Source organism: Dasypus novemcinctus, chromosome 18 (assembly GCF_030445035.2).
Source record: "Dasypus novemcinctus isolate mDasNov1 chromosome 18, mDasNov1.1.hap2, whole genome shotgun sequence".
In the NCBI taxonomy this organism is placed as follows: domain Eukaryota; kingdom Metazoa; phylum Chordata; class Mammalia; order Cingulata; family Dasypodidae; genus Dasypus; species Dasypus novemcinctus.
This window is the reverse complement of record NC_080690.1, coordinates 34,277,091-34,305,076: the sequence shown is the minus strand read 5'-3', so window position 1 is coordinate 34,305,076 and position 27,986 is coordinate 34,277,091. Positions and strand designations below refer to the sequence as shown.

At 49.5% G+C, this 27,986-nt stretch overlaps 1 long non-coding RNA gene, 1 other non-coding gene and 1 pseudogene across 2 annotated transcripts; all 3 read left to right on the top strand.

Moving 5' to 3' along the window:
- The first annotated feature begins 8,610 nt into the window (after positions 1-8,610).
- Positions 8,611-9,532, top strand: LOC101417979 (E3 ubiquitin-protein ligase makorin-1 pseudogene; annotated as a pseudogene).
- A 6,755-nt stretch (positions 9,533-16,287) lies between these two features.
- Positions 16,288-18,372, top strand: LOC131274325 (uncharacterized). The gene is made up of 2 exons (XR_009181548.2): positions 16,288-17,349; positions 18,135-18,372. It is a non-coding gene; the product is annotated as an uncharacterized lncRNA (long non-coding RNA).
- Positions 18,373-21,891: 3,519 nt separating this feature from the next.
- LOC101417543 (uncharacterized) lies at positions 21,892-27,163 on the top strand. Its single transcript, XR_009181549.2, has 3 exons — positions 21,892-22,469; positions 23,045-23,110; positions 27,062-27,163. It is a non-coding gene; the product is annotated as an uncharacterized protein (transcript).
- The last annotated feature ends 823 nt before the right edge of the window (positions 27,164-27,986 follow it).

Sequence of the window (27,986 nt, the reverse complement as noted above, 5' to 3'; positions counted from 1 at the left end):
AGCTAGGGCTGAATAAACATTGGCTGTTAGGATCATTACTGTCCACATGACTTTCTTGGAGAGAGGATCCTGGCAAATGCCCACAAGCTCTCGGGGGAAAGGCCTGTCTGTGTGGAAGCATCACTCTGGTCTGGAGGCTGGAGATGAAAGTGGGGCCTTGCTGGTCTTGTGCCAGGGGGAGTGAGATGACCCCTGCACAAAGTCTGCCAGGAGAAGGTGGTGTCCCAGGTCTCGGACTGCCACAAAAGCCTTTCCCACTCTTCATATTGTCTGATCTTTATATAACTCTTTTCCAGAGAATTTAAGTAACCTGTCCAGGATCACAAAGGCTGAGCTAATGCCACAGTTGGCCTCTTGCTCCAGCCACAGCTGGGTGAACATGCAGTATGAGTGTTGGAAACTGAGGCACAGTGCTGTCACAAAGAGAGATGTGCTGTTTCCATGGCTATGCTTGCACCCTAAGGAATGTGGTAATTAAGAGTTCCCGGCAAACAGGGTGAAGCTGTTGAAGGCTGAAAGAAAAAATGAGCACATACTTTTTGTAGTAAATAGAACACTTAGACTTTGTACCTTGAGATAAGATTTTTTGAGTTCCTTAGTAATGCTAATAGTTAACTGCAAGTTGCTGCTTGTTGTCACGGGTAGTCTGGGGTATGCAGAGAGTCCCTTGTAAACAATAAAGTGCAGACTCCCTGATCCCAGCTCCCTCGTTCTTTCTCTTTGTTTCCTTCTCCCTTTTCTCTTTCTTTCATTCCCGATACCCTTCGGGTCCAAATCTCCAACATACGAGCGACCCCTGCACAAAATCTGCTGGGAGAAGATGGTGTCCCAGTACTTGGACCGCCACCAGAGCTGTTAAGCCCCTATCCGAGATCACAAAGTCTAAGCTAATGCTACAGCTATCCTCATGCTCCAGCCACAGCTGGCTAAACACGGTATCACTGGATGCCACTCACATTTCACATCTGGAAAGACTTTTTGAGATGGTTCAAATCTGCCCTTGGCTTGGCAGAGGAGAAACTGAAGCCCAGAGTAGTCACAGCTATGTCGAGGGGTCCTGGCTCCCAGCTAAGGGCTCTCTCACTGCTCCATGGGAGGGCCAGGTCTTCGAGGTTCTGGTTTTCCACGTGAATTGGTGGTGGAAGGAGGAAGGGCAAGAAAATGTTACAGTAACCCTGCATGAGAGCAATCCCATTCCTGTGACTTAACTTTTCTGCAGCTCAGTTTCCTCTACAGGAAACAGGCACAACAATAGCATCTGAGTCCTAGGATAAAATGAATTAATACACATAAAGAACTTAGAATGATGCCTGGCACGTGGTGAGGTTTTATAAATATTAGCTATTATTTTATGAACACTCATAGCATAGGGGGCATTTTTCTACCTCCGGACAAATAAGCCAGTCCTGTGTGCTGAGCTGTGTGCCATGGACCATCCTCATCAACGACAAGAGGATGTCATCTCTGGCGCCGAGAGTCATCCACTCTCCCCACCAAACTGCGATAAGAACTGGAGAGACACAGCCATGAGCAAGACAGTCCATGCCCTCATGGCAGATACAGAAGGTCACCTGTCATTTCTGCCATCCCCTGCACCAGTATATTTTACTTAACATTGTTCCTTTAAATGATTCATGTTCCTATGTGTATTTATAAGAAAAGTAAACGTTTATCACTATTGAAAATGAGAATCAGTTCTCCTTCCAGACATAGATGGTAACCATAAAATACATATGTGCGTGTGTGTCCTTGTGCACATACACTTCTGGATCACTTTCGTTCCTGCTTTGCTCTTGTTTAAAAGCTTCCTAGCAGGGGAGCGGTGTTGAAGACACACCTGCTCCACGGGGAGCTCTCCTCCTGGGCCTTCTCTTTTCCCTGGAGACATGGAATTCAGCTCCAGCACCAAGTTAAATTCCTTGGGCTGTACCTTTCTCCTTAGTAAAATGGCTCCTAAATAATTGTATTTCCCATTGAAGTGGTTGTGAGGGTTTTAAAAAGTTGTTAAAACAAATTCCGGCAATAACTAAAGTCTATGCAATTGTCAGGAAAATTGAAAGAGAAATCACCACTTTTCTCGCCATGTTATTAAAGCCAGGTCTGCCTAGCACCAACTAGTTCCTTCCGGGGGGGGGGGGGGGGGGGGGAGGGTTCCCGCAGTTTGGAAAACGCGGTCTCGCACTGGGGTGGCCTGGCTGGACAGCCGGGAGCCCCTGGAGAATTTTAAGCAAATGACGGCCGTTCGGACAGTGGGCCCATTCCACCCCTTCTCGGGTGCGGAATGACGGGAGGTGGAGCTGGTGTCAGACCGCGTCGCTGAGGACCGGAGCAACCCGGCCAAAGGCCAGGGGCGGAGAAGGGAGAGGGAACGCGGGTGGGAGGCGAAGGTCATTCCAGTCGGTCCTCTGCACCCAACACCTTCCCTCCGCTCACCCACCGCACGCGGACCGGGGACGTGAGCACCAGGCTACGGCTGCACGCGGGCTCCCAGAAGGGCGAGGGGTGGGAGGCTGCGAGGACTCTGGGCTTGAATTCCCGGAATCCTGGGGAGCGGGGACTGCCGGCAGACACAGATAGACAGGGAAGGGGCGGGAACAGTGGTTGCGACACCGCGTGCCGCCAGGTGCACGGCCGCCCTCTTCCACCCGGCCAGCTGCGGCCGGAGCCAGAGGAGAAACCAGCGCGCTGCGCCCGGGACCGCCTTCTGGGACCCGTGCGCCCGGCCCCGCGGGGTGCGCACAGCCCGGCCCCGGGGGCGGCGGCGCTGAGTCAGTGCGCGCGTGTGCAAGGGCGGGCGGGGCTTTTGCGCTCGCGCGCGCTCCTCGGGCTATAAAGGAAGCTTGTTTTCTCCTCGGCTTCAAAACGCCTTCCACTAGCCTAACAGCTTCTTCATCACTTGCCGAAGGACCTCAGGCCTCAACGCGGCTGGAAATGGACCCCAACTGCTCTTGCGGCTCTGGTAAGGGATGCCAGCTTTCGGGACTGAAGATGCCCTAATCTTAGCTGTGGGACCGGCGATCTCTGGGGATGGAGGAAAGGGGTTTTGATTTTTGAGCTGAAGTGCATGCAGTTCTAATGTTTTCTTCCTGGTCATGAGCCTCCCGTTTCAGAGGTGAGGGGACGGAGGCGCAAGTGTCCTGCTACAAGGTGGTCAGGATTCTGCTGGACTGGATTCACCCTGGACTGGATGGGTGGCAGGTCCCATTGCCGTTTCCAGGCTCACCGCATAAGAATCCGATATCCCCCTCCCCCACCTCTGGGAGCCTTTTGTAGCTGGTTCTGGACTTTAGGACCTTCCTTGTGGGTTAAAAACAGGAGAGTACCCTGTCCATGAGTAAGAGAAAGTGGGGACTAGACTTCAGTTTGCCTTGAGAGACAGGAGCTCCCAAGGCTGAGTATAGCATAGAGCCAGGTGCAGAGAGTGTTTGTTGACTGACTGTTGGATCTCCTGGGTCACTTTTATTGCTCATTGGCCCCTCTTTTCTCTTCCTTGAAGGTGACTCCTGCACCTGCGCCGGCTCCTGCAAATGCAAAGAGTGCAGATGCACCTCCTGCAAGAAGAGTGAGTAGGATCCTCTCTTCCCCATGCCATGTCCCCAGTCTCTCTGCCACCCTGAGGACTGGCAATGTGCCCCTTCCTAGTGGAAGGTGGTACCTCCCCAGTGTCCTTTGACAGGAAGTGTGGGAACTCTCGTTTTCTGTCTTGAGTGCTCATTTCTGCCCCCTCTGTCCTTTCCCAGGTTGCTGTTCTTGCTGCCCGGTGGGCTGTTCCAAGTGTGCACAGGGCTGTGTCTGCAAAGGGACCTCAGACAAATGCAGCTGCTGCGCCTGAAGATGGAGAGCCCTGCTCCCAGACGTAAATAGAGGAAAGTGTACAAGCCTGGATTTTTTTTCATAAAGCTCAAACCCTTTGCCACATTCCTTTTTCTATGACATTTGTGAATGACAATAAAAATGTTGACTTTATTCTGCCTCAGGTTTCCTTTACATGGGTCAGAAATAAGGGACACTGGGCTGAGCAGGCTGGGCTGGGGGATTGGACTGGGAGTCCAGAGAGCTGGCTTCTGCACCCAGATATTTGCCCTGACAAACACAGTGTCTAAAGGCAAGACAGGTTACCTCTCTTGGCTTCAGCATCTGCTGGTGAATAAGAGTTTGTTCCTGGTGCTATAAGGTGAGGGGCAGGCACAGCCTCCTTCCCGTTTCCATGTCAAGTGTGCACAGCTGAGAAACTTCTCAGTCACTCATTTTCATTCTCGGGATTTGTACCACATGGCTCTGGTTTCTGGGTTCTAGGTTCTTGGCTTATGCCGCATTAAAGAATTTAAGGACACTCCATAGGGTAGGCAAGGGAGTAAAGAGTTAATATATTAAGACACATGAAAATGAGGAAAGTGCATGGTCAGTGTCTAGGCACAGACTGCGGGCATACTGCAGGGTGAGTTCCTTGGTGTGGCCTCAGGGAAGGCTTTTCATAAGTCTGTTTGCTGTTCGATTGGTTGCCCCACCTGTCATTTCTCAGGGGGCCAATGGTGAGGCCTTTTGAAGATACCCAGGGCTTTCCCTCTCATTCCAAATGAGATTCTCATGGCCAGGGTCTCAGAGCCATGTTGTCCGCCAGCGTCAGCCTCGTCCGCTAGCGTCAGCCTCATTTCCCCTATCACTGTATTAACCTGCCTGAACAGCGTCAGCCTCATTTCCCCTATCACTGTATTAACCTGCCTGAACTCCTCCATCAGAGATATCTACACCCTTATTCGTAAGGGGGCACTAAAGGGGGAAGTTTATTCTTCTGTAGCTATTTCCTGCTGATTAGGGGGAGTAAGCCCTACCTAACAAAGTTTATAACCCTCTGGCTAGTCTACTGTGGTTGAGGGAAGATGGGTCTGTCACCTTGGTTCGAACAGGATGAAATCCCCACATGACTAATAAGGTGTTGCTTCTGTAAAGTAAACATAATTAGAATTTTGAAGACACACGGTCCTATTAAAAGGATAAAGACAGTGGTAAGTGGGCCCAGAAAGGGGGTCAGCCATGACATATTGGATCATGAGAGTGAGAAACACCAGGTGCTTTCAGAGGTTGTGTCCTCCTAAAGTTGATGGGAAACAGCATTCTTCCTTGAGTTCTTTTGTGGTGTTTGTTAACTCTAGGGAAAGACTGTGGTGGACCTGCTGAGTTTGGTATAAATTGCCAACCCCAGTTCCCACAGCAGTGGTTATGCTTAGGACAGCTAGGAGAGGTATGAAGAGAGGCACTGCCCTAGACATAAAATCACAAAGACAATATAGGCAACAACAGGACAGGCATATGACAAGCCAAATAAAGACAGTACTTAAAAGAGCTATTCTTTTGTCTTATAGACACATTCATTAACTACTTAGAAAATGAATTAAATTTACCAAGATTTTTAACATGTTCAATTTCCCTCTGCATATGATCCAGAATAGGAAAGATAAGATCATAAGCATCAGGCATATAAGTACAGTCCATAATACTAGTTAATACACAAGTTCCTCTTTGAGCTGCAAGTAATGGATCTAAGCTCCAGGTTTGCAATACCATACATGCTATCTCTCCATGGGAGCAGGCCATAATGCCAATTGTGTTTACGTTCTACTCACATCACTCTGGTAATCATTGCTCCACTTGGTATGTCCTTCACACAGCCAGCATCCTGCAGCACTGTTGATCCTAGAGACAGACCAGGAAGGTAAGGCTCCAGTGTTTCACTGGCCTGGTACCTATTACCCTTCGGCACTATGAAACAGAGACAGTCTGAAGGCAATGTCCATTGTACATCTGGCTATTCAAGCCATTGCTGCTACAGGTGTCCAAAACTTCAATGTACTCTCCATTCACTTCAGGAGTATATTCAGAGTTATAGTAGATATTTTTATTGTTTTAGGGGTCAGTGACCAACCTGGCCAATAACTCAAATGTACTGAAGGCCTGGTTTGAATGCACAATAAAGTTTGATGATACTGAAGTATCTCTCTTTTAATTTTCATACACTTTCTAAATACTTCCATTGCAATGTTCAATATCAAATGAACTTAATTATTTTAGCACTTTGCTCTTTACTTCTTCATCTTTACCATGATGATGTTAATTAACAGGTATTTTACTTTAACAGTATAATAAAAACTCCATTCTCCATTATTTTCTAAAAATCTAAGATTCCCAACTGAATTAAAATTATCTTCCCTTACCACTACTTTAATATGCAGATTGAGGTGGTCTCTAACAGGTTTCTCTGTTACGAAGTTACTTTCTGTTATTAATATCAATTTAAGTTTCTAATTAATAATAGCTTCTTGGAATTAGCCATTTAAGTACCTCAGATTAGACAATGCTTTTATAAACTTCTTATAATTAACCATAACCACATAGACTAGTTACCTTACATTTAAATAAACTTATTAAATTACAGTTTGCAACCAATTATATTTACTTATCTCAATTTCATTAAATATAAACTTATAATTTTATCACCTTAAAGACTTAGTATATATAATGTTAATTTATTTAATTAGTATCCAATAAACCTAGGGAGATAACACCCAAGCTAAATAAAATTGGAACAATTATAGTTTATGCAAGTAATGTGTTTTTTCCTCCCTTTACAGGAGACCAAGTCTTCTTTTCTTTAATAAATTTCCAAAACTGTGAATAATCTTAAAAGCATACTGATCGCTAGGTTCTGGAATATATCATAATTGTTTAATTTGTTTTAATTATAGTTTAGAAAAGATCTTTCCATAGCTTTAAAGGACTTTTCCTTTACTTACTGAAATTTGGTAATAGGATTATTAACCACCCTTATTTTAAGGCTGTTAAAAGGTTTAAACTGGGGTATTACAGAACAAATTGATTCTTAATTCCCCAGCCTGGAAGATAGAGTTTTAATCTGCCACACTTAGCCCTTCCCTCATAGCTCCTGTGAAGAGAAGGCCCTAGGGGCTGGGTAGGTCAAAGAGTTTAGGGAAAACTTTCTACCCTTTCCAATATAGTTTCTATATCCAGATTTCTATATGACCTTTCCATCCTGCTTAGCCTAGTTTGGGCTCCAGGAATATCTATTTACATATATAAGCAAATATTTAATTATTAACAATTTGAATAGAGCTCTTTTAAGAATTTTCATTTGTTAATTTGATATTACCAACCTGATGTATAAAGACATACATTAAGCAAATAGGCAGACACAAATAGAGAGTTAGACATAAACACACAATTCACTAATGTTACTTATAATATTCATTCTCTTATAAAATAAGTTTAACTGCAAAATAACATTTAAAAGATCTCTTTGAGCGCTATTTCTGATTACTCTAATTTGCACTGTGACCATGCAGTTTTGCACCAAAAAAAATTTTCTTCTTTAACTATTGGCTTATAACCAAATTGTTCCCAATGCTTTAAAATATTATTTACAACACTATCCTTAACTTTGGAGCTTAGCCTTTGACTGACCTTGAATAAGAAACACTAATTCCAGTATGTACACACTGAGGTCTTTGAAGTCTCAGGGAAACCTGTTTTTTTCTCATGACTTGGTACTTTTAGGAACATCAACATTCAAGGTGGGGGGTCCCCCACACCCCAGTCCTCAAAGATAACAGGACTCTGGCAGTCACGGAACTAGAAGAGTGGATGTCCAACTCCAAAGCTCAAAAATTCCACCAGGGAACAGTCTAGTCCACACCTGGAATCATGAAAGAAAGGATTATTAACACTAGTGGAAGGACAGAAGACAGAGGTATCTTACATTTGCCTTCCCCTGACCCAAGGAGGGCAGAAGTTGTCATGAAATAACTATAAGCAAAGGTAAACTTAGTTTAGAATTATCATCACAATAGCAAGCATAGGCAGCAGACTTGGCCCAGTGGTTAGGGCGTCCATCTACCACATGGGAGGTCCATGGTTCAAACCCTGGGCCTTCTTGACCCATGTGGAGCTGGCCCATGTGCAGTGCTGGTGCGCGCAAAGAGTGCCGTGCCATGCAAGGGTGTCCCCCGTGTAGGGGAGCCCCATGCACAAGGAGTGCACCCTATAAGGAGAGCCGCCCAGTGCAAAAGAAAGTGCAGCCTGCCCAGGAAAGGTGCCACACACACGGAGAACTGACACAACAAGATGACGCAACAAAAAGAAACACAGATTCCCATACTGCTGACAACAGAAGTGGACAAAGAAGAACACGCAGCAAATAGACACAGAGAACAGACAACTGGGGTGGGGAGAAAGGGGAGAGAAAGAAATAAAATAAATCTTTAAAAAATAGCAAGCATAAACAAGGGTGTGGTTAGACCTGAAGTAACCATAAACAAAGGTAAATTAGTCCAAGTTTACCATTACTGTAGCTAGTCTAGGTAAATCCACCTAGTTATGGCAATTTCAGGTATTATACTTCTGTTTTATTTTATAAATGAAGACATCTATATAATGATCTTAATTTTAAGTTATAGTTTCTAGTAAGTTTCCACTTGAAAAACAAATTGGGGCAGCAAGGCTGTTGCAGCAGCTAGACTAAACTGGTCACCAGCAGGTATTTTATGCATGGAGTTTGTAAGGAAGGAGGTAACTGTCACTACTCACATGACAGTCCATATGGTGTAGTGTGCAAGTATTTTCAGTGAGAGTACTATATTTATGGAGACTACTGCAGAAATGACATAACAAACCACTGAAACGGAAGAAGCAACTGCGGCAGATCTTACTGCAAAATGACCACTTGATGCTGCCTCAAGTCTTTCATCCATAGTTGGACCACTTGTCAAAATGAGTCTGGACAAAGCTGAGTCAAGAAATTCAAATTTTGCAACTGTAGGAGCAGGTACAGAAGACTGGGTGAATGTAATTGAGTTTGTTCCTGGGCAACCCTACTGTGACCAAATCTTGTGTTGAGACCCATGAGAAGGACATGGAGCTCTCACGTGCTGTCCAGTGCAGTAAGGACATGGTTTGTGGGAGGAAGTCTATGAGAAAGCCAACCCCAGTGAGTGCCACTTTGGAATTCTCTCCAACTGCAACTATACCTACTGTCTCAAGTGGAAGAGTGCTAAGCAATTTGAGAGCAAGATCATAAAGTCCTACCCAGAATTCTGGATCATATCTAACTTTGTCGTTCCAAATGAGTACGGGGTGGAGGAGAAAGAACATCAGAAACTCATTCAAGGAGACAATGAGCAACAAGGCATGCAGGTATTTTGATGAAGGACGTGGGAGCTGTGCATTCGGAGGGAACTGTTTTTACAAGTATGCATACCCTGATGGTTGTAGAGAGACGCCACAGAGACAGAAAGTGGGAACATCAAGCAGATACCGGGTCCAACAAAGGAACCATTCCTGGGAGCTCATTGAGGAAAGAGAGAACTGAAATCCCTTTAACAACATAGAAGTTGTCACCTTTGAGCTGGGCGAGGTGTCGCTTACGCTTTGGGCTACAGGTGGGGATGACGACTGACAGACTGAAGATGAGTTAGACTTGTTTCATGATGAGCTGGAAGATTTTTGTGACTTGGATCTCTAACAACCCTCAGTGGAGAATGACCTGGCCTGCTGAGCCTCAACAGTAGCTCTTACCTTCGGTGTGGCAGGGCCTGTGCATCTCTCCTAGGCAGGCCGATTAGTTCCAGGTGCTATTGTAATCATCTTCACCCAGGGGTTGCCCTCTCAAGTCCTCGACTTTCCCCCAAGGAGTGTGTTTTGCATTTAAAAAGTTACAAGAAATAAATCTCAAAGTTAAAAAGCAAGCAGACAAACAAAATAAACTGGGCACTTTGTTCACTAACTAAGCAACTAAAATAATTTTATTAGTAACAACTTTGCTAAGTTTTCCCACTTTTCCAGCAATTGAACTGATTCCATGATCTTTTATACATCAAATTCAATTGCAAGATAGTATTGACATTTTAAGACTCAATTTTAGGTTACTTTTCACCATTACCCAATTTGTAGCAGGTGAACCCCAAATCTGATTTGAGTTCCTAGGACAAGCAGTCTAACAAAGTCTAACAAAGTTAAAGCAAGCAAAGATTAGAACAGAAGAGAGAATTTTACACACTTGCTTAGTTTAGGGAAAGACCTGCCTTTAGAGTCACCTGGCCACAAATCCCAGGGTCTGTTCATGGCAGAAACCTCACATGGGACCCTCCAGCTTCATTCCTCCAGGAAAATCCCTGGGCTGCTGCTAAGTACAGAGCTAAGGGGAGCAGAGAAGCCCTGCCCTCAACGAGACATGGATCCCATTAGTTACTCCCGCAAGGGGTAATGCCCTGCTAGGCCTTTTATTTATTTATTTGCTGGAAGGATTAGAGTGTTGCAAGAGAATAGGCAGGGGGCTAGGAATAGCCAGGAACCTTTTAAAATCTTATTTAATGGTAGATGAGGAGATCTCTTATTCTACAGTGGAGAGGTTTAGTAAATGGCCTGGATTGTGATTTCTCATTCACTCCCCCATTAGGCACAACCAAGGATAAGAGAGGTGCAGAGTGCAGGCTAGGACCCAGTAATTGGCTCTCAAGTTAATTAAGAAATTAACAATCTTACCTGCCATGTCAAGGGCCACCCGAGGCCTCCTGGTTGGTGGCTCATGCCACATCAGCTTCAGGTCCCTTCCGTCCTCCCCTGGAGCAAGGCCCCGTGGTCTGCATGGTAAGGCAGCTCGGGGCCAGGTTCCTGCTGCCGGGGAGCAGCCCTGAGGTGACTAGTGCCTTTAGCAGCGGCAGGTAGAAGGTGAGCCCGTGCCCACCCCTCCTCACCTTCTCCATCTTGGTGGCTGGTCTCCATTGTTGAAAACTGAGAAGAGTGTTTCTAACAGGGAGAGAATGAAGATTTGGGGGCCCACGGAAAGTTTCTGCCACTTTCTATGGATCTGAGGCAGACTGGAGCTCTTAGGAGGAGCCGTCCTTCTCTAGAGTTAGGATCTACAAGAGGGTATTTTACTGCCTCTCCCAGCTGTCTTTGAAGTCAGGCAGGTTTCTAGGTTCTGCCCCTGAGTAAATTTCCCTGAGCTTTTCATTGATTGGTTTGGTAGTACATTTCCTCATCTCCCTTAAGGAGACATGACCATGTGGCCTCTGGCCCTCAGACCAGTCTGTCCTCTCCTTCTCCCTTACACAGGTTTAACTGGAATTCAGGGTCCCATACAGAGGCCACTCTCAGCCATACTGCGACCACATAGTGTGACAGGAAACGATTTAGCCTCTTTTTAAAATATCAGTAGGCAGCTTGTCCCAGATAGAAGCTGTCCAATATCCTAGGGGATGATATATGTGTTTGTCAGTCTGGGTGGCATCCCAGTGCTAGAACTGGTTGAATGGATTCCTCGCTGAGCCAGCGTCCTGGAGGTCGGGAGCCCTGCTCGCTGTCCCCCTGGTCCATGGATCAGGAGTTTCATGTCTCTGGGCACCCCGAGAGCCTTAGGGGTCTTGGGAGAAATCTAGATCCAGTTCCCAGACCTTAGCTCCCAAACCGGGCTTTCCCACTAGGAAAGGGACTGGCTAGGAGCCTCTTTCCGACTTTGCAGAGGTCTTAGGAGATAACCAGGAGCGAACCACTCCCAGGGACCCAGTTCTGCAGGGCCCTGACCTTAAGAGGCATGTTAAAGTCAGAGACTGTTCTGTGGCCTACAGGCAAACAGCCTCAGGCGTCCCAGAGATAAGGAATTCAGAGGAACTACAGGGCCTCCTGGGACTGAGTAAGGAACTAACGTCCTGGCACAGCCCAGGGTGAGAATCCTGGGGTCTCATTTATGAAACAAGAGGGCACAATACCTGGGAAGCAGATGTGGCTCAACTGATAGAGCGTCTTCCTACCACACAGGAGGTGTGGGGTTCAAATCCAGGGCCTCCTGGCTCGTGTGGTGAGCTGGCCCACGTGCAGTGCTGCTGTGTACAAGGAGTGCCCTGCACGCAGGGGATGTGCCCCGCAAAGCACAGCCCACCCAGGAGTGATGCCGCACACAGGGAGAGCTGATGCAGCATCAAGATGATGCAACAAAAAGAGACACAGATTCCAGGTGCCGCCCCAGGCACGATCCACAGGCTTACTGCCGGGCCAGGGTGAGCTGTGCAGATGGGGCCCTAGGTCAGGCCTTTTTAAAGTCTGCTGTTCTGATTGGTTGCCCCACCTGTCATTTCTCAAGGGGCAAAGGTGAGGCCTTTCGAGGATGTGCAGGGCTTTCCCTCTCTTCCAAATTAGATTCTCCTGGCCTGAGGTGGTTTCCTGGGGGCTTTCAAGGCCATGTCGTCTGCCAGCCTCAGCCGCCTTCCCACCTTCACTGTAATAACCTGCCTCAGATGCTCTGCCCAACCTCAGTCCCTTATCCAAGATCAGGCTTTCAAGGGGCTCAGAGGGAATGGAAGCCAACTCCCCACCTGATTCGCAAACTACTTGTAGTGTAGGACCAGTCGTCATCTCGATCTGTCACAGGGCTCAACTTTGGTAAAATAAATACAAACGAATCATTAATTACAAAATAGTTAATAATAGAAGCCTGTAAGGGGTACAGGGTTTTCCTTTTGGAATAATGAATATGCTCTAAAATTGATGGTGGTGAAGTACACAACTCCGTGATAATGACAGCCATTGTACATTTTGCAGGGATTGTATGGTATATGAACATATCTCAATAAAACTATTTTTAAACAAAGAAAACAAAAGAACACAAAATATAAAACGTGGGGCGGCGGACTTGGCCCAGTGGTTAGGGCGTCCGTCTACCACATGAGAGGTCCGCGGTTCAAACCCGGGGCCTCCTTGACCCGTGTGGAGCTGGCCCATGCGCAGTGCTGATGCGCGCAAGGAGTGCCCTGCCACGCAGGGATATCCGCGCATAAGGGAGCCCCACGCGCAAGGAGTGCGCCCCGTAAGGAGAGCCGTCCAGTGCGAAAGAAAGTGCAGCCTGCCCAGGAATGGTGCCGCACACACAGAGAGCTGATGCAACAAAAGAAACACAGACTCCCGTGCCGCTGACAACAACAGAAGCGGACCAAGAAGAAGATGCAAATTGACACAGAGAACAGACAACGGGGCGGGGGGGGGCGGGGGCTAAGGGGAGAGAAATAAATAAATAAATAAATAAATAAATAAATCTTTAAAAATATATACATAAAACGTTCTTAACAGTCAAGAGACAAATTTCAAGAAATAAATTAAGAACAAAATATTATAGGAAAATTTAAAAATTACCAAGACACATGCTTGTTCAGTGAAAGCACATGGCAGACCAGAAACAGCGTGCAGACTGGCTCTGGCACGGGGACCACATGCACCTGCAGTAGCGCAGTCCCAGGGATCCCTACCAGGAGGCCGTCGGGCCTGGCTTGCCTGGGCCACCGGTGAAACAGGCACTGCTCCTGGGAGGTCCCTGTTGGGCTTTGGCCCTGATTTGGAACTTGGAAGTTCCTCCTAAAAGCAAGCTGAAACCTGCCCTGCTTCACATTCCAGCCGTTGGTTAGTTCAAACGGCTAAGTGGCCTAGGGATTTGAAGGAAATACCCAACCTTTTCCAGGGACATGGAGTGAACACTGGGAATTGGTTCCAGATTAAATAATTATGTCTGTGCTGGGGTGATTGTGGATTCTATAGATTCAGGGTGTGCAGGCTTCTCTTAGACAGGAGTGAAAGGCCAGAGTGACTAGCAATTACTGCTAACAGCGCCCCTGGCAATTTGTTGAGGGAATTACTATTTGATGTTCAATCAAAGAGGCAGCTGAGTCAAATGGGTCAGGAGTCAGGTCATGCTTGCCCAAGGTGCCCTGTGTGAAAAGCGGATTTCAGAAGCTAGTCTGGGCCAAGTGCTTGGGTCTCAGCAACTCCACGTTCACAGCCCATCCCACCAATTTCTGGCTGTGTCTGGTGCAAATGGTTGAACCTCTCTGTGCCCTTCCTCCCATTTTCTCATTTGTAGAAAGATTTCATTTCTACATGGGGATTCAATAAGACAGTGGCCTGCCTACCACCTAGGGCCGAATAAACAGTGGCCATTGGCATCACGACTGCCGACACGGCTTTCCTGCACAGAGGAGCCTGTTGAATGCCCACAAGCTCTCGGGGAAAGGCCCTTCTGTGTGGAAGCATCACTCTTGTCTGCAGGCTGGAGATGAGAGTGGAGCCTTTCTGATCCTGTGCCAGGGGAAGTGTGGATGACCTCCAGCACAAAGTCTGTCTGGAGAAGATGGTGTCCAGCACTTGGACTGCTACAAAAACCTTTCCCACTCTTCATGTCACTTGATCTTTATACAGCTGAGTGAGGGGCTGGAGTCAGTATGCCGTCTTCCACAGAGGTTAAGCCCCCTGTCCAGGATCACAGAGGCTGAGCTTATGCCACAGCTGGCCTCACGCTCCAGCCACAGCTGGCTGAACGTGGTGTCACTGGACGGCTCTCTCAGTTCACATCTTGAAATACTTTCTTCCTCCCTCCTCCCCTCTCCCCCACCCTGCTGATTTTGCTGTCTGTGTCCATTCACTGTGAGATCTTCTGTATCTATTTCTCTTTTTGTCTTCTTGTTTTTCTCCTCTAGGATTCACCAGGATTCGATCCTGGGGACCTCTGATGTGGAGAGAAGTTCCCTGTCACTTGCACCACCTCAGTTCCTGGTTTCTGTTGCACCTCGCCTTGACTCTCCCCTTGGTCTTTCTTTTTGTTGCGTCATCGTCTTGTTGCGTGGCTCGCCGCACGGGCACCGGCTTGCCACGTGGGCACACCTTTACCAGGAGGCGCGGGGAACAAACCTGAGTCCTCCCATGCGGTAGATGGAAGCCCAATCACTTGAGCCATATCCGCTTCTCTGGAAAGACTTTTTAGCCTTTTTTTTTTAGGAGGTACAGGGAACTGAACCCAGGACCTTGTACATATACAGCATGTGCTCAACCACTGAGCTACACTTGCTCCTGGAAAGACTTTTTGAGATGGTTCAAATCTGCCCCTGGCTTGACAGATGAGAAACTAAAGCCCAGAGTATTCGCAGTGCTCTGATGAGGAACCCCGGCTCCCAGCTCTGTGCTCTCTCTCTGATTCATGGGAGGGCCAGTTCTTCCAAGGTCTTGTTTTCCTTGTGAAGTGGTGGTGTAGGGAGGGGAGCTAGGACAAATGCTACAGGCAGCCTGCATCAGAGCAATCCCACTCCTGCGGCTTAGCCCTCTGAGGCCCTGCCTCCTCCAGAGGAAACGGGCATAATGAGAGCATCTGGGTCCTAGGATTAAATGGATTAATACACAGAGAAAAGCTAAAAGGGTTCCTGGTACAATGTGAGGTCTTTGTAAATATTAGCTATTATTTTATTATCATTCAGAGCATAAAGGACATTTTTCTTCCTTCAGACCTGGTGTGCTGAGCTGTGTGCCATGGGCCATCCTCATCAACCATGCAGGATGTCACCTGTGGCACAGAGAGTCAGCCACTCTCACAACAAAACTGGGATGGGGACTGGGGAGATACAGCCTTGCGCAAGACAGTCCACACCCTCGTGGCAGATACAGAAGGTCACCTGCCATTTCTACCATTCCCTGCACCTCTATTTAACTTAACCTTTTCCTTTAAATGATCTGTTTTCTTACATATTTTATATGACAAGTCAATGCTTTATCACCACTGAAAATCAGAATCAGTCCTCCTTCCAGACATAGATGGTGTATTAGTTAGGGTTCGCAAGAGAAACAGAATCAACAAGCGATATCTGTCAATAGCATGCAATTCTATAAGAGTCTCTCACGCAGCCGTGGGGACGCACAAGTCCAGGTTCCGCAGGCAGGCCGCAACCAGGGGCTGCAATGAGAGTCCAATGAAGGTTCTTGACAGAGTTCTGGGAGATGTTGGCCGTCCAAAGACGAGCTGGGAAATTCTCTCTCAATGCTGGAATCACTTCCCTTTTTAAGGGATTCAACTGACTGGGTTAAGTGTCACTGCTGATGGCAATCTCCCTGATGGATGTAATTATAACCAGCTATCTATGATTTACCACTTCAGTAAAGTCAATGGTGACTGAAGTCCATAAATGTCCTTGTATTACAATTTGCCCAGTGCTTGCTTGACCAAACAGCCGGGCACAATTACCTGGCAGTGTTGACACGAGAGCCCAACCGTCACAGATGGCAACCGTGAAATACATGTGTATGTTGCACACATACACTTCTGGATCACTTTGGTTGCCGCCCAGGTAGGGCTTAGCTTGCTCTTGGTTAAAAGCTTCCTGGGAGGGGAGCGGTGTTGAAGACACACCTGCTCCTCCGGCAGGTCTCGTCCTGGGCCTTCGCTTTCCCTTGAGAGGCAGATGGAATTAAGCTGCAGTACCGAGTTAAATTCCTTGTGCCTTACCTTTACCCTTGGTAAATTGGCTACTGAACATTTGCATTTCCCTTTAAGGTGTTGTGAGAGTTTTAAAAAGGAGTTACAATGTGTCAAGCAAATACAAAATTCTATGTATTTGGCAGGAAAATTCAAAGAGAATTAACCACTTTTCTCTGCATGTTACTTAAAGCCGCGTCTGCCTAGCACCTAAAAAATTTCTTCTCCTGGGGCTTCCCGCAGTTTGGGAAACGCCGTCTAGGATGGAGTGGGCTGGCTGGGCTGCCGGGACCCGGGAGACTTTCCGCCAATGACGACCACTCTGACTAGCCCGCCTGTTCCACCCCTTGTGGTGTGGAGAATGGTGTGAAGGGAGAGGGGCAGCGCCGGTGTCAGACCGCGTCTCTGGACAAGAGAAAGGGCCAAAGACCGGAGGTGGAGAAGGCAGAGGAACCGAGGTGAGAGGCGAGGGTCATCCCCTGCCTGTCCTCTCCAGACAACGCCCGCTCGCTCTCACCCACCGCGTCCAGGCTCGGGACGAGAGCGCCGCGCTGTTGCTGCGCACGGGCTCCAAGCATGGGGGAGCTGAAGACGCGTGAAGAAGCGGGTTTTAGGGTGTAGGATGCGGGACCCTGGGGTTGAAGTACTGGAACACTCAGGAGCGGGGTCCGCCAGCAGCAACAGGAAATCCGGAGGGGGCGGTCACAGTGGCTGGGACACCGAGTGCCACCAGACGCACAGGCCCCGCCCCCATCCCCACACCCCCGGGCGAGCGGCAGACGAAGCTGCAACCCGCAGGCTGCGCCCCGACCGCGTTCCGGGCACTGCGCGCGGCCAGGTGCGCACAGCGCAGCCCAGCGGGGGCGGCGCGAGGCAGGGGGACGTGTGCAAGGGCCGGGGCGGGGCTGTGCGCCCGCGGGTTCTTAGGGCGACAAAGGAGCAAACTTTGCCCTGGGCTCCAGCACGCCTTCCACCAGCCTAACGCCTCCTCGTGACTTACTTTGGGTGTCAGGCGTCTACTCACCTCGAAATGGACCCCAACTGCTCTTGCGACACTGGTAAGTGGCGCCTGTACTGGGCCTGAGGATGCCCCAGTCTTGGCCACGGGATCGACTCACTATGGGGAAGGAGGAAAGAAGTTTTGATTTTTGAGGTGTAGTGGAGGCAGTTCTAGCGTTTTTCCCTTGCCAAGTGTCTCCCATTTTAGAGGTGAGGAGTCGGAGGGCAGAGGTGTCCTGCTCCAAGATGGCCCTGGGGCTGATGGACTGGGCCCCAGGGCGTCTGTCCCGGCCTCTGAGCTCCCTGGGCTAGATGGGTGGCAGTCCCCACTACCTTTTCGGGCTTAGGGCATAAGACCCTGACCCTTCTGTGGCTGGGTCAGGAGCCCGAGACCTTCCTTTCGGGGTAAAAGCAGGAGAGCGCCGTGTCCTTGCCAGCACGAGTGAGAGAAGGTGGGGACTCGACTTCAGTTTGCCCGGGATGAGGCAGGTGCTACCAAGGCTGGGCACAGCACATAGCTGGGTGCAGGGAGCGTTTGTTGACTGACTGTTGGATCTCCTGGGTCACTTTATTGCTCATGGTCCTGTTGTCTGCCTTGCAGGTAACTCCTGCCCCTGCGCAGGCTCCTGCAAATGCAAAGAGTGCAAATGTACCTCCTGCAAGAAGAGTGAGTAGGATCCTCTCTTCCTACAACCCATTCCCAGTTTCTCAGCCACCCTGAGGACTGGCATTGTGCCCCTTCCTAGTGGAAGGTGGCACTTCCAGAGTGTCCTTGATTGGGAAGTGTGGGAACCCTCAATTTTCCATTCTGAGTGTTCATCTGTCCTGCCTTTCCCTTCCCCAGGTTGCTGCTCCTGCTGCCCCGTGGGCTGTGCCAAGTGTGCCCAAGGCTGTGTCTGCAAAGGGGCCTCGGACAAGTGCAGCTGCTGCGCCTGAAGTTGGAGATTCCTGTTCCCAATTGTAAATAGAGCAATGTGTACAAATCTGGATTTTTTGTTTTTAATTTTCATGCAGCCCTGACCCATCTGCCCCATTCCTTTTTCTATGAGATATGTGAAGGACAATAAAAACCGTTGACTTTATTCTGGCTGTGGTTTCCTTTATGAGTGTTGGAAATAAGGGACATTGTGCTGAGCGGGGCAGGGCTGGGGGATTGCACCGGAAGTCCAGAGAGCTGGGCTCCACACCAAATGTTTGCCCTAACAAATGCAGTGTGTTAAGGCAAGGCAGATGACCTCTCTGGGCCTCAGCGCCCGGTGCTGTTCAAGGAAGAGCGTGTGCTGGGTGATGTAATTGGTGGGGCAGGCACAGCCTCCTCCCTGTTCTCATGTCAAGGGTGCATGGCAGAGAAACTGCCCATTGCTCCTTTTCATTCTCGGGATTCTCTGCCCAACTCAGCACCCCCCCATCGGATGTCAGGCTGGCCAGGGGCCCAGAGGGGATGGACTCCGACTCTCCCACCGCTTGAAAACAAAGGGCTTTGCAAACTACTTGTGGTGCTTCCAACCTGTCAGAGAGCTCAACTTTGGCAAAATGAATAAAACAAATCACTAAGAAACAAAAAGAATCAATAATAGAAGGGTATAAGTATGGGGTTTTTCTTTTTGGAGTAATGAGTATGTTCTACAATTGATGGTGGGAATGCAATGAATGTGCCACAATGATGAAAGAGGTTGTTGATGTGGGAGGAGTGGGGTAGCATGGGGTGTGGGGTATATGGGAACTTCTTATATTTTTAATGTAACATTTTTGTGATTATGTATCTTTTTAAAAAAGGAAATTAAATAAAAAATTTTCAAAAAATAAATAAAATTGATGGTGGGGAAGAATGCACAACTCTGTGACTATAAAGAGTCATTTATTTTATACTTTGGATGGATTGTATGGTGTGTGCCAATATCTCAATGAAACTTTTTAAAAAGAGAACACAAGAACACAAAATATAAAATATTTTTAATATTCAATGAACAATTACATTTCAAGAAGTATATAAGAACAAAATAATCTAGGAAAACTAGAATAACAAAAACACGTTTGTTCATTGAACGTGCATGGCAGATTAAAGGCACTGCAGCCTGACTTGGGTGTGTTGACCACACTCACTTGGAGTAGCGCGGTCCCAGGCATCTTCACCAAGGAGCCATCAGGTTTGGCTTGCCTGGGCCACCCACAAGACACACACTACTCCCTGGAGCTCCGTGGGGCTTTGGCTCTGAGTGTTTGGAAGTTCCTCTTAAGAGTGGCTGAAACCCCTCAGTTATTCCAAACCAGCAAAGTGGTTTGGGGGAAATTATCCATTTATTTCCCAGAGGGGTGGAGTTTACATGGGAATTGGTTCATATGAAGTCCTTCTGTCCATGCTGGCGTGATGATGGATTCTACAGTTTGAGGGTGTGGTGGCTTCTCTTAGGCAGGAGTGACATGCCAGCACGACTAGCAATTACTGCTAACAGTTAGTGCCCCTGGCTATTTGTTGAGGGAATTCCTATTTGATGTTCTATCAAAGAAGCAGCTGAATCAAATGGGTCTGGAGTCAGGTCCATGCTGGCAGAAGGTGCCCTGTGTGAAAAGGGGGTTTCAGAAGCTAGCCTGGGCCAAGTGATCAGGTGGGAGGAAGTCCATGTTCACAGCCCAACCTACCACTTTCTCACTGTGTGTCTGGCACAAATCACTGAACCTCTCTGACTGCCCCCATTCCCCATTTCCTTACTTGCAGAATGGAGATTTCATTTCTACCTGGGGATTCAATGAGATAGTGATCTGGTTCCTAGCTAGCGCTGAATAAACAGTGGCCATTATAGTCATTACTGCACACATGACTTTCTTGGAGAGAGGATCCTATTAAATGCCCAAAACCTCTCCAGGAAAAGCCGGTTTGCTTGGAAGCATCACTTTTACTGGAGGCTGGTGATGGGAGTGGAGTCCCTAGATCCTGTGCCAGGGGACGTGTGATGACCCCCTGCACAAACTCTGTCAGAAAAGATGGTGTCCAGGATTTAGACGGCCACAAAAGCCGTTCCCACTCTTCATTTCATTTGATCTTTATACAACTGATTATTCCATCTTTCAGAGAGGTTAAACCACCTGTCCAAATTCACAAGGTGTGATTATGCTACAGCTGTCATGCACCACAGCTGGCCGAACATGCTATTGCTGGACGCCTTTTACAGTTCACCTCTAGAAAGATTTTTTGAGATGGTTGAAATCAGCCTCTGATGTGGCTGATGAGAAGCTGAAGCCCAGAGCAGTGACAGAGCTATGCTGCGGGATCCTGGCTCCCAGCTCAGTGCTGTCTCACTGCTTCATGGGAGGGCCAGGTCTTGGAAAGTTCTTGTTTTCCTCATGAAGTGGTGGTGCAGACAGGGGAGCAAGGACAAATGCTACAGTCAGCTTGCATGAGAGCAATCCCACTTCTGATTAGCCTCTCTGTGACTCTGTCTCCTTCTGGAAACAGGCGTAACCACACCATCTGGGTGCCAGGATAAAACGAGTTAATACACATAGAAAACCTAGAATGGTTCCTGGCATTTCAGGAGGTCATTGTAAATATTAGTTTTTATTTTATTATCACTCATACCATAGGCAACAGTCTTCCACTTCTAGAAAATAAGCCAGCCCTGGTGTGCTGAGCTGTGTGCCATGGGCCATCCTCACCCAAGACAAGAAGACACCACCTGTGGTGCAGAGAGTCATCCACTCGCCCTACAAAACTGAGATGGCACTGGGGAGATACAGCCGTGAGCAAGACAGTCCACAGCCTCGTGGCAGATTCAAAAGGTCACCTGTCATTTCTGCCATGGCCTGCACCTGCATTTTAATTAACAATTTTCCTTTAAATGATTCATACTGTAAGTATTTTATATGAAACATCAATGCTTTATTATCACTGAAAATGAGATTCAGTTCTCCTTCCAGACATAAATGGTTACCGTAAACACATATGTGCGTGTGTGTCCTTGTGCACATACACTTCTGGATCACTTTTGTTTCTGCCCAGGTAGGGCTCAGCTTTGCTCTTAAAGCTTCCTAGCCGTGGAGCGGTGTTGAAGACACACCTGCTCCATGGGGAGCTCTCCTCCTGGGCCTTCGCTTTCCTCTGGAGGCAGATGGAATTCAGCTCCAGCACCAAGTTAAATTCCTTGTGCTGTACCTTTACCTCAGTAAGCTGGATCCTAAATAATAATATTTCCCATGAAGGTGGTTGTGAGAGCTTCAAAAGTGGTTTAAACAGGGTCAAGCAAGTACTAACTACTATGTATCTGTCAGGAAAATTCAGCGAAATAGCCACTTTTCTCGCGGTGTTATTTAAAGCCAGGTCTGCCGAGCACCAAAAGCACCCTTCCTCTGGGCGCGTCCCACAATCTGGGGAACGCCGTCCCGGATGGGGTGGGCTGGCTGCGCTGCGGGGAGTCACTGGAGAGTGTTAAGCCAATGACGGCGACTAGCGTTAGGTGCCTGCATTCCACCCCTCCTGGCGTGGAGAACGGGATGGAGGGAGGGAGGGGGAGCTGCGGTCAAACTGCGTCGCTGTGCACCAGAGAAACGGGGCCGAAGACCCGGGGTGGAGAAGAGAGAGGGAGATGGGTGGGGGTGAAGGTCATTCTGGCCGGTCCTCTGCACACGGCTTCCTGTCGCCGCTCACCTTCCGCGCCCGGGCTGGGGACGGGAGCACCGGGCTGTCGCTGCCCACGGGCTCCAAGAAGGGCCGAAGCTGAAGATGAGCGCTGCGAACTGTGGGCGGATGCGAGCCCCCTGCGGCGGTGGAAACTGCACTCTCGGGAGCGGGACAGCCGGCAGCCGCGGGAACACTGGGAAGGGGCGGGCTCAGTGGCTGGGACACCGCGTGCCAACAGGCCTACAGCGCCCCGCCCCCCAAATCCCCTGGGCGAGCGAGAGATTAAGCTGCAAGCCGAGCGCTGCGCCCCGACCGCGCTCTGGGAACTGCGCCCGGCCCGGTGCGCGCAGCGCAGCCCAGCGGGGGCGGCCCCGAGGCGGGGGGACGTGTGCAAGGGCCGGGGTGGGGCTGTGCGCCCGCGCGGGTTCTTAGGGCTATAAAGCAGCGAGCTTTGTCCTGGGCTCCAGCACGCCTTCCACCAGCCTAACGCCTGTTCGTGACTTGCTGTTGGGACCCCACTTCCAGCTCAACTTGAAATGGACCCCAACTGCTCCTGCGACACTGGTGAGTGACGCCTGCTTCGGTCTCAAGTTGCCCCAGGCTTAGACCCCGGGGATGGGGAAAGGAGGTTTTGGTTTTTGAGCAAAAGTGGATGCAGTTCTAATGTTTGATCCCGTGCCAAGCTTCTCCCATTTCGGAGGCGAGGGGACTGAGGCACAAAGGTGATCTCTTCCAAGTAGGTCAGGGGGCTGCTGCATTGGACCCGACAGCCTCTGTCCGGGCTTCTGAGCTCCTTAGGAGGCGCCTTTGCCTCCTCCAGATTTAGCGTGGAAGACCCTGACGATTTAGCGTGGAAGACCCTGACGCCCGAGCCTTCCGTGGCTGGGTCTGGAGCCTGGGTTCTTTCACGTGGGGTAAATGGAGCCTGGGTTCTTTCACGTGGGGTAAATTCGGAGAGCACACTGTCTTTCCCAGCATGACTGAGAAAAGGTAGGGGCTAGACTTCAGTTTGCCATGGGTGAAGCAGTAGTTCCCAAACTAGGCACAGCACATAGCTGCGTGCAGGGAGCGTTTGTTGACTGACTGTTGGATCTTCTGGGTCACTTTTATTGCTCACGGTCCTGTTGTCTTCCTTGCAGGTAACTCCTGCACCTGTGCCGGCTCCTGCAAATGCAAAGAGTGCAAATGCACCTCCTGCAAAAAGAGTGAGTAGGAACCCTCTTCCCACACCCCATTCCCAGTCTCTCAGCCACCCTGAGGCCTGGCATTGTACCCCTTCCTAGTGGAAGGTGGCACCTCCAGAGTGTCCTTGGTTGGGAAGTGTGGGAATCCTCAATTTTCGATCCTGAGTGCTCATCTCTGGCCCCCTTTCCCTTCCCCAGGCTGCTGCTCCTGTTGCCCCGTGGGCTGTGCCAAGTGTGCCCAGGGCTGTGTCTGCAAAGGGGCCTCGGACAAGTGCAGCTGCTGCGCCTGAAGCTGGAGATGCCTCTTCCCAATTGTAAATAGAGCACTGTGTACAAATCTGGATTTTTAAAATAATATTCATGCAGCCCTGACCCATCTTCCCCATTCCTTTTTCTATGAGATATGTGAAGGAAAATAAAAATTGTTGGTTTTATTCTGGCTGTGGTTTCCTTTGTGAGGGTCGTAAATAAGGGATATTGGGCTGAGCGGGGCTGGGCTCCACACCAAATGTCCCCTAACAAATGCAGTGTGTTAAGGCAAGGCAGCTGACCTCTCTGGGCCTCAGCGTCCGGTGCTGTTCAAGGAAGAGCCTGTGCTAGGTGATGTAAGGGGTGGGGTGGGCACAGCCTCCTCCCTGTTCTCATGTCAAGGGTGCATGGCAGAGAAACTGCCTAATCTCTCCTTTTCATTCTCGGGATTCTCTGCCCAACTTCAGCCCCTCATCGGATGTCAGGCTGGCCAGGGGCACAGAGGGGATGGACTCTGACCCCCCCACCGCTCGAAAACCTACACAGGGCTTTGCAAACTACCTGCGGTGTTTCCTATGTTTCGGGGAGCTCAACTTTGGTAAAATGAAAACAATGAATCACTAAGAAAGAACAACAAAAATCAATAATATTAGGGTACAAGAACTATGGGGTTTTTCTTTTTGGAGAATTGAGTATATTCTAAAATCGATGGTAGAGAAGAATGCACAACTCTGTGACTATAATGGCACCATTGATCGTATACTTTGGATGGATTGTATGGTGTGTGCGTGTATCTCAATTGCTGTTACTAAAAAGAAAACAAAACAGAAAATATAAAACCATCATAACATTCAACAGACAATTTCAAGAAATATATATAATAAGAACAAAATAACATGAAAAATGGAAGAATTACAAACACGCAGGTTTGCCTTGCCCAGGAGCTTCCTGTTGGGTTTTGGCTCAGAGTGTTTGGAAGTTCCTCCAGGCTGAAATCAACCCCTCCCTCGAATTCCATCCCTTGGTTAGTTCAAACTAGCAAACTGGCTAGGCATGTGGAGTGAATTACCTACCCATGTCCCAGAAAGATGGAGTTTACCTGGGAATTGGTTTAGATGAAGACTTCTGTCCATGCTGGGGTGATGTTGGATTCTACAGTTTGGGATGGGCACTGGGGAGATACAGCCGTGAACAAGACAGTCCACGCCCTCGTGGCAGGTACAGAAGGTCACCTGCCATTTCTGCCATCCCCTGCCCTAGTCTTTAACTTAACCTTTTTCCTTTAGATGAATCATAATTTCTTATTTCCCAGAGGGGTGGAGTTTACATGGGAATCGGTTCATATGAAGTACTTCTGTCCATGCTGGCATGATGATGGATTCTACAATTTGAGGGTGTGGTGGCTTCTGCTGGGCAGGAGTGAAATGCCTGCATGACTAGCAATTACTGCTAACAGTTAGTGCCCCTGGCTATTTGTTGAGGGAATTCCTATTTGATGTTCAATCAAAGAAGCAGCTGAATTAAATGGAGTCAGGTCCATGCTTGCACAAGTTGCCCTGTGTGAAAAGGGGATTTCAGAAGCTAGCCTGGGCCAAGTGATTGGGTGGGAGGAAGTTCCTGTGCACAGCCCATCCCTCCACTTTCTAGCTACGTATCAGGCAGAAATCACAGAATCTCTGTGAGCCCCCATTTCCTCATCTGTAAAGAGGAGGTTTTTTCCTACATGGGGATTCAATGAGATAGTAGCCTAGCTCCTGGCTAGGGCCAAAAAGCATTGGCCATTACAGTCATTATTGCCCACGTCACTTTGTCGGAGCAAGGATCCTGTTAAATGCCCACAAGCTCTCGGGGAAAGACCTGTCTGTTTGGAAGCATCGCTTCTGTCTGGAGGCTGGAGATGGGAGTGGAGTCCCTCTCATCCTGTGCCAGGGGACGTGTGATGACCCCCAGCACAAAATTGGCTGGGCAAGATGGTGTCTCAGGATTTGGACTGCCACAAAAGCCTTTCCCACTTTTCATGTCACTTGATCTTTATGCAACTGAAGGGCTGGAGTCAGTATTTCATTTTCCAGAGAGGTTAAGCCCCCTGTCTAAGATCACAGAGCCTGAGTTTATGCTACAGCTGTTCTCATGCTCCAGCCACAGCTGGCTGATCACGGTATCACTGGACGCTTCTCACATTTCATATCTGAAAGGCTTTTTGAGATGGTTCAGATCTGCCCCTGGCTTGGCAGATGAGAAACTGAAGCCCAGAGGCAGCGCTGGTGTCAGACCGCGTCGCTGTGCACAAGAGAAAGGGCCAAAGACCGGAGGTGGAGAAGGCAGAGGAACCGAGGTGAGAGGCGAGGGTCACCCCCTGCCTGTCCTCTCCAGACAACGCCCGCTCGCTCTCACCCACCGCGTCCAGGCTCGGGACGAGAGCGCCGCGCTGTTGCTGCGCACGGGCTCCAAGCATGGGGGAGCTGAAGACACGTAAAGAAAGGGGTTTTAGGGTGTAGGATGCGGGACCCTGGGGTTGAAGTACGGGAACACTCAGGAGCGGGGTCCGCCAGCAGCAACAGGAAATCCGGAGGGGGCGGTCACAGTGGCTGGGACACCGAGTGCCACCAGACGCACAGGCCCCACCCCCATCCCCACACCCCCGGGCGAGCGGCAGACGAAGCTGCAACCCGCAGGCTGCGCCCCGACCGCGTTCCGGGCACTGCGCGCGGCCAGGTGCGCACAGCGCAGCCCAGCGGGGGCGGCGCGAGGCAGGGGGACGTGTGCAAGGGCGGGGGGCGGGGGGTGCTGTGCGCCCGCGGGTTCTTAGGGCGACAAAGGAGCAAACTTTGCCCTGGGCTCCAGCACGCCTTCCACCAGCCTAACGCCTCCTCGTGACTTACTTTGGGTGTCAGGCGTCTACTCAGCTCGAAATGGACCCCAGCTGCTCTTGCGACACTGGTAAGTGGCGCCTGTACTGGGCCTGAGGATGCCCCAGTCTTAGCCACGGGATCGACTCACTATGGGGAAGGAGGAAAGAAGTTTTGATTTTTGAGGTGTAGTGGAGGCAGTTCTAGCGTTTTTCCCTTGCCAAGTGTCTCCCATCTTAGAGGTGAGGAGTCGGAGGGCAGAGGTGTCCTGCTCCAAGATGGCCCTGGGGCTGATGGGCTGGGCCCCAGGGCGTCTGTCCCGGCCTCTGAGCTCCCTGGGCTAGATGGGTGGCAGTCCCCACTACCTTTTCGGGCTTAGGGCATAAGACCCTGACCCTTCTGTGGCTGGGTCAGGAGCCCGAGACCTTCCTTTCGGGGTAAAAGCAGGAGAGCGCCGTGGCCTTGCCAGCACGAGTGAGGGAAGGTGGGGACTCGACTTCAGTTTGCCCGGGATGAGGCAGGTGCTACCAAGGCTGGGCACAGCACATAGCTGGGTGCAGGGAGCATTTGTTGACTGACTGTTGGATCTCCTGGGTCACTTTATTGCTCATGGTCCTGTTGTCTTCCTTGCAGGTAACTCCTGCCCCTGCGCAGGCTCCTGCAAATGCAAAGAGTGCAAATGCACCTCCTGCAAGAAGAGTGAGTAGGATCCTCTCTTCTCCCCACCTGTCCCAGTCTCTCCAGCTCCCTGAAGACTGGTGATGTGCCCCTTCCTAGTGGAAGGTGGCGCCTCCAGTGTCCCTTGCAGGGAAGTGCGGGATCCCTTGTTTTCTGACCTGATTGATCTTCTTCACTTCCACTTTCCCTTCCCCAGGTTGCTGCTCCTGCTGCCCCGTGGGCTGTGCCAAGTGTGCCCAGGGCTGCGTCTGCAAAGGGGCCTCGGACAAGTGCAGCTGCTGTGCCTGAAGCTGGAGATTCCTGTTCCCAATTGTAAATAGAGCAATGCGTACAAATCTGGATTTTTAAAAAAATTTTTCATGCAGCCCTGACCCATCTGCCCCATTCCTTTTTCTATGAGATATGTGAAGGACAATAAAAATTGTTGGTTTTATTCTGGCTGTGGTTTCCTTTGTGAGGGTCATAAATAAAGGACATTGTGTTGAGCAGGGCAGGGCTGGGGGATTGCACTGGAAGTCCATAGAGCTGGGCTCCACACCAAATGTTCACCCTAACAAATGCAGTGTGTTAAGGCAAGGCGGCTGACCTCTCTGGGCCTTAGCATCCAGTGCTGTTCAAGGAAGAGCGTGTGCTGGGTGATGGGTGGGGTGGGGTGGGCACAGCCTCCTCCCTGTTCTCCTGTCAAGGGTGCCTGGCAGAGAAACTGCCCAATCTCTCCTTTTCAGTCTCGGGATTCTCTGCCTAACGTCAGCCCCTCATCGGATGTCAGGCTGGCAAGGGGGATACATGAATGACAAACTCCACACTCATCTGGACCGTCCTGGCTCAGGTTGCCTTGTGGTGTGTTGGGAATGTGGTATTTGACTGTAGGTGACCCTGGGTAGGGGTATCAGGAGAAAGGGGCAAGGATGTGGGGAGCGGGGACAAAGGTTTCCAGGGATCTTATGTCCTTGCCTCCTTCTTTGTGAGAGAAGGTGGATGGGCTTCCTCTACTACCGTCCAGGCAGAACGGGTCCTTGCCCTTTTTGAGTGTGTATCATTCATCGGCTACCTATTGTGCTAACCTGCTGTATACACAGGCATTATGTTCTGCGTGGTGAGAGACCCTGGCATGGAGCTTA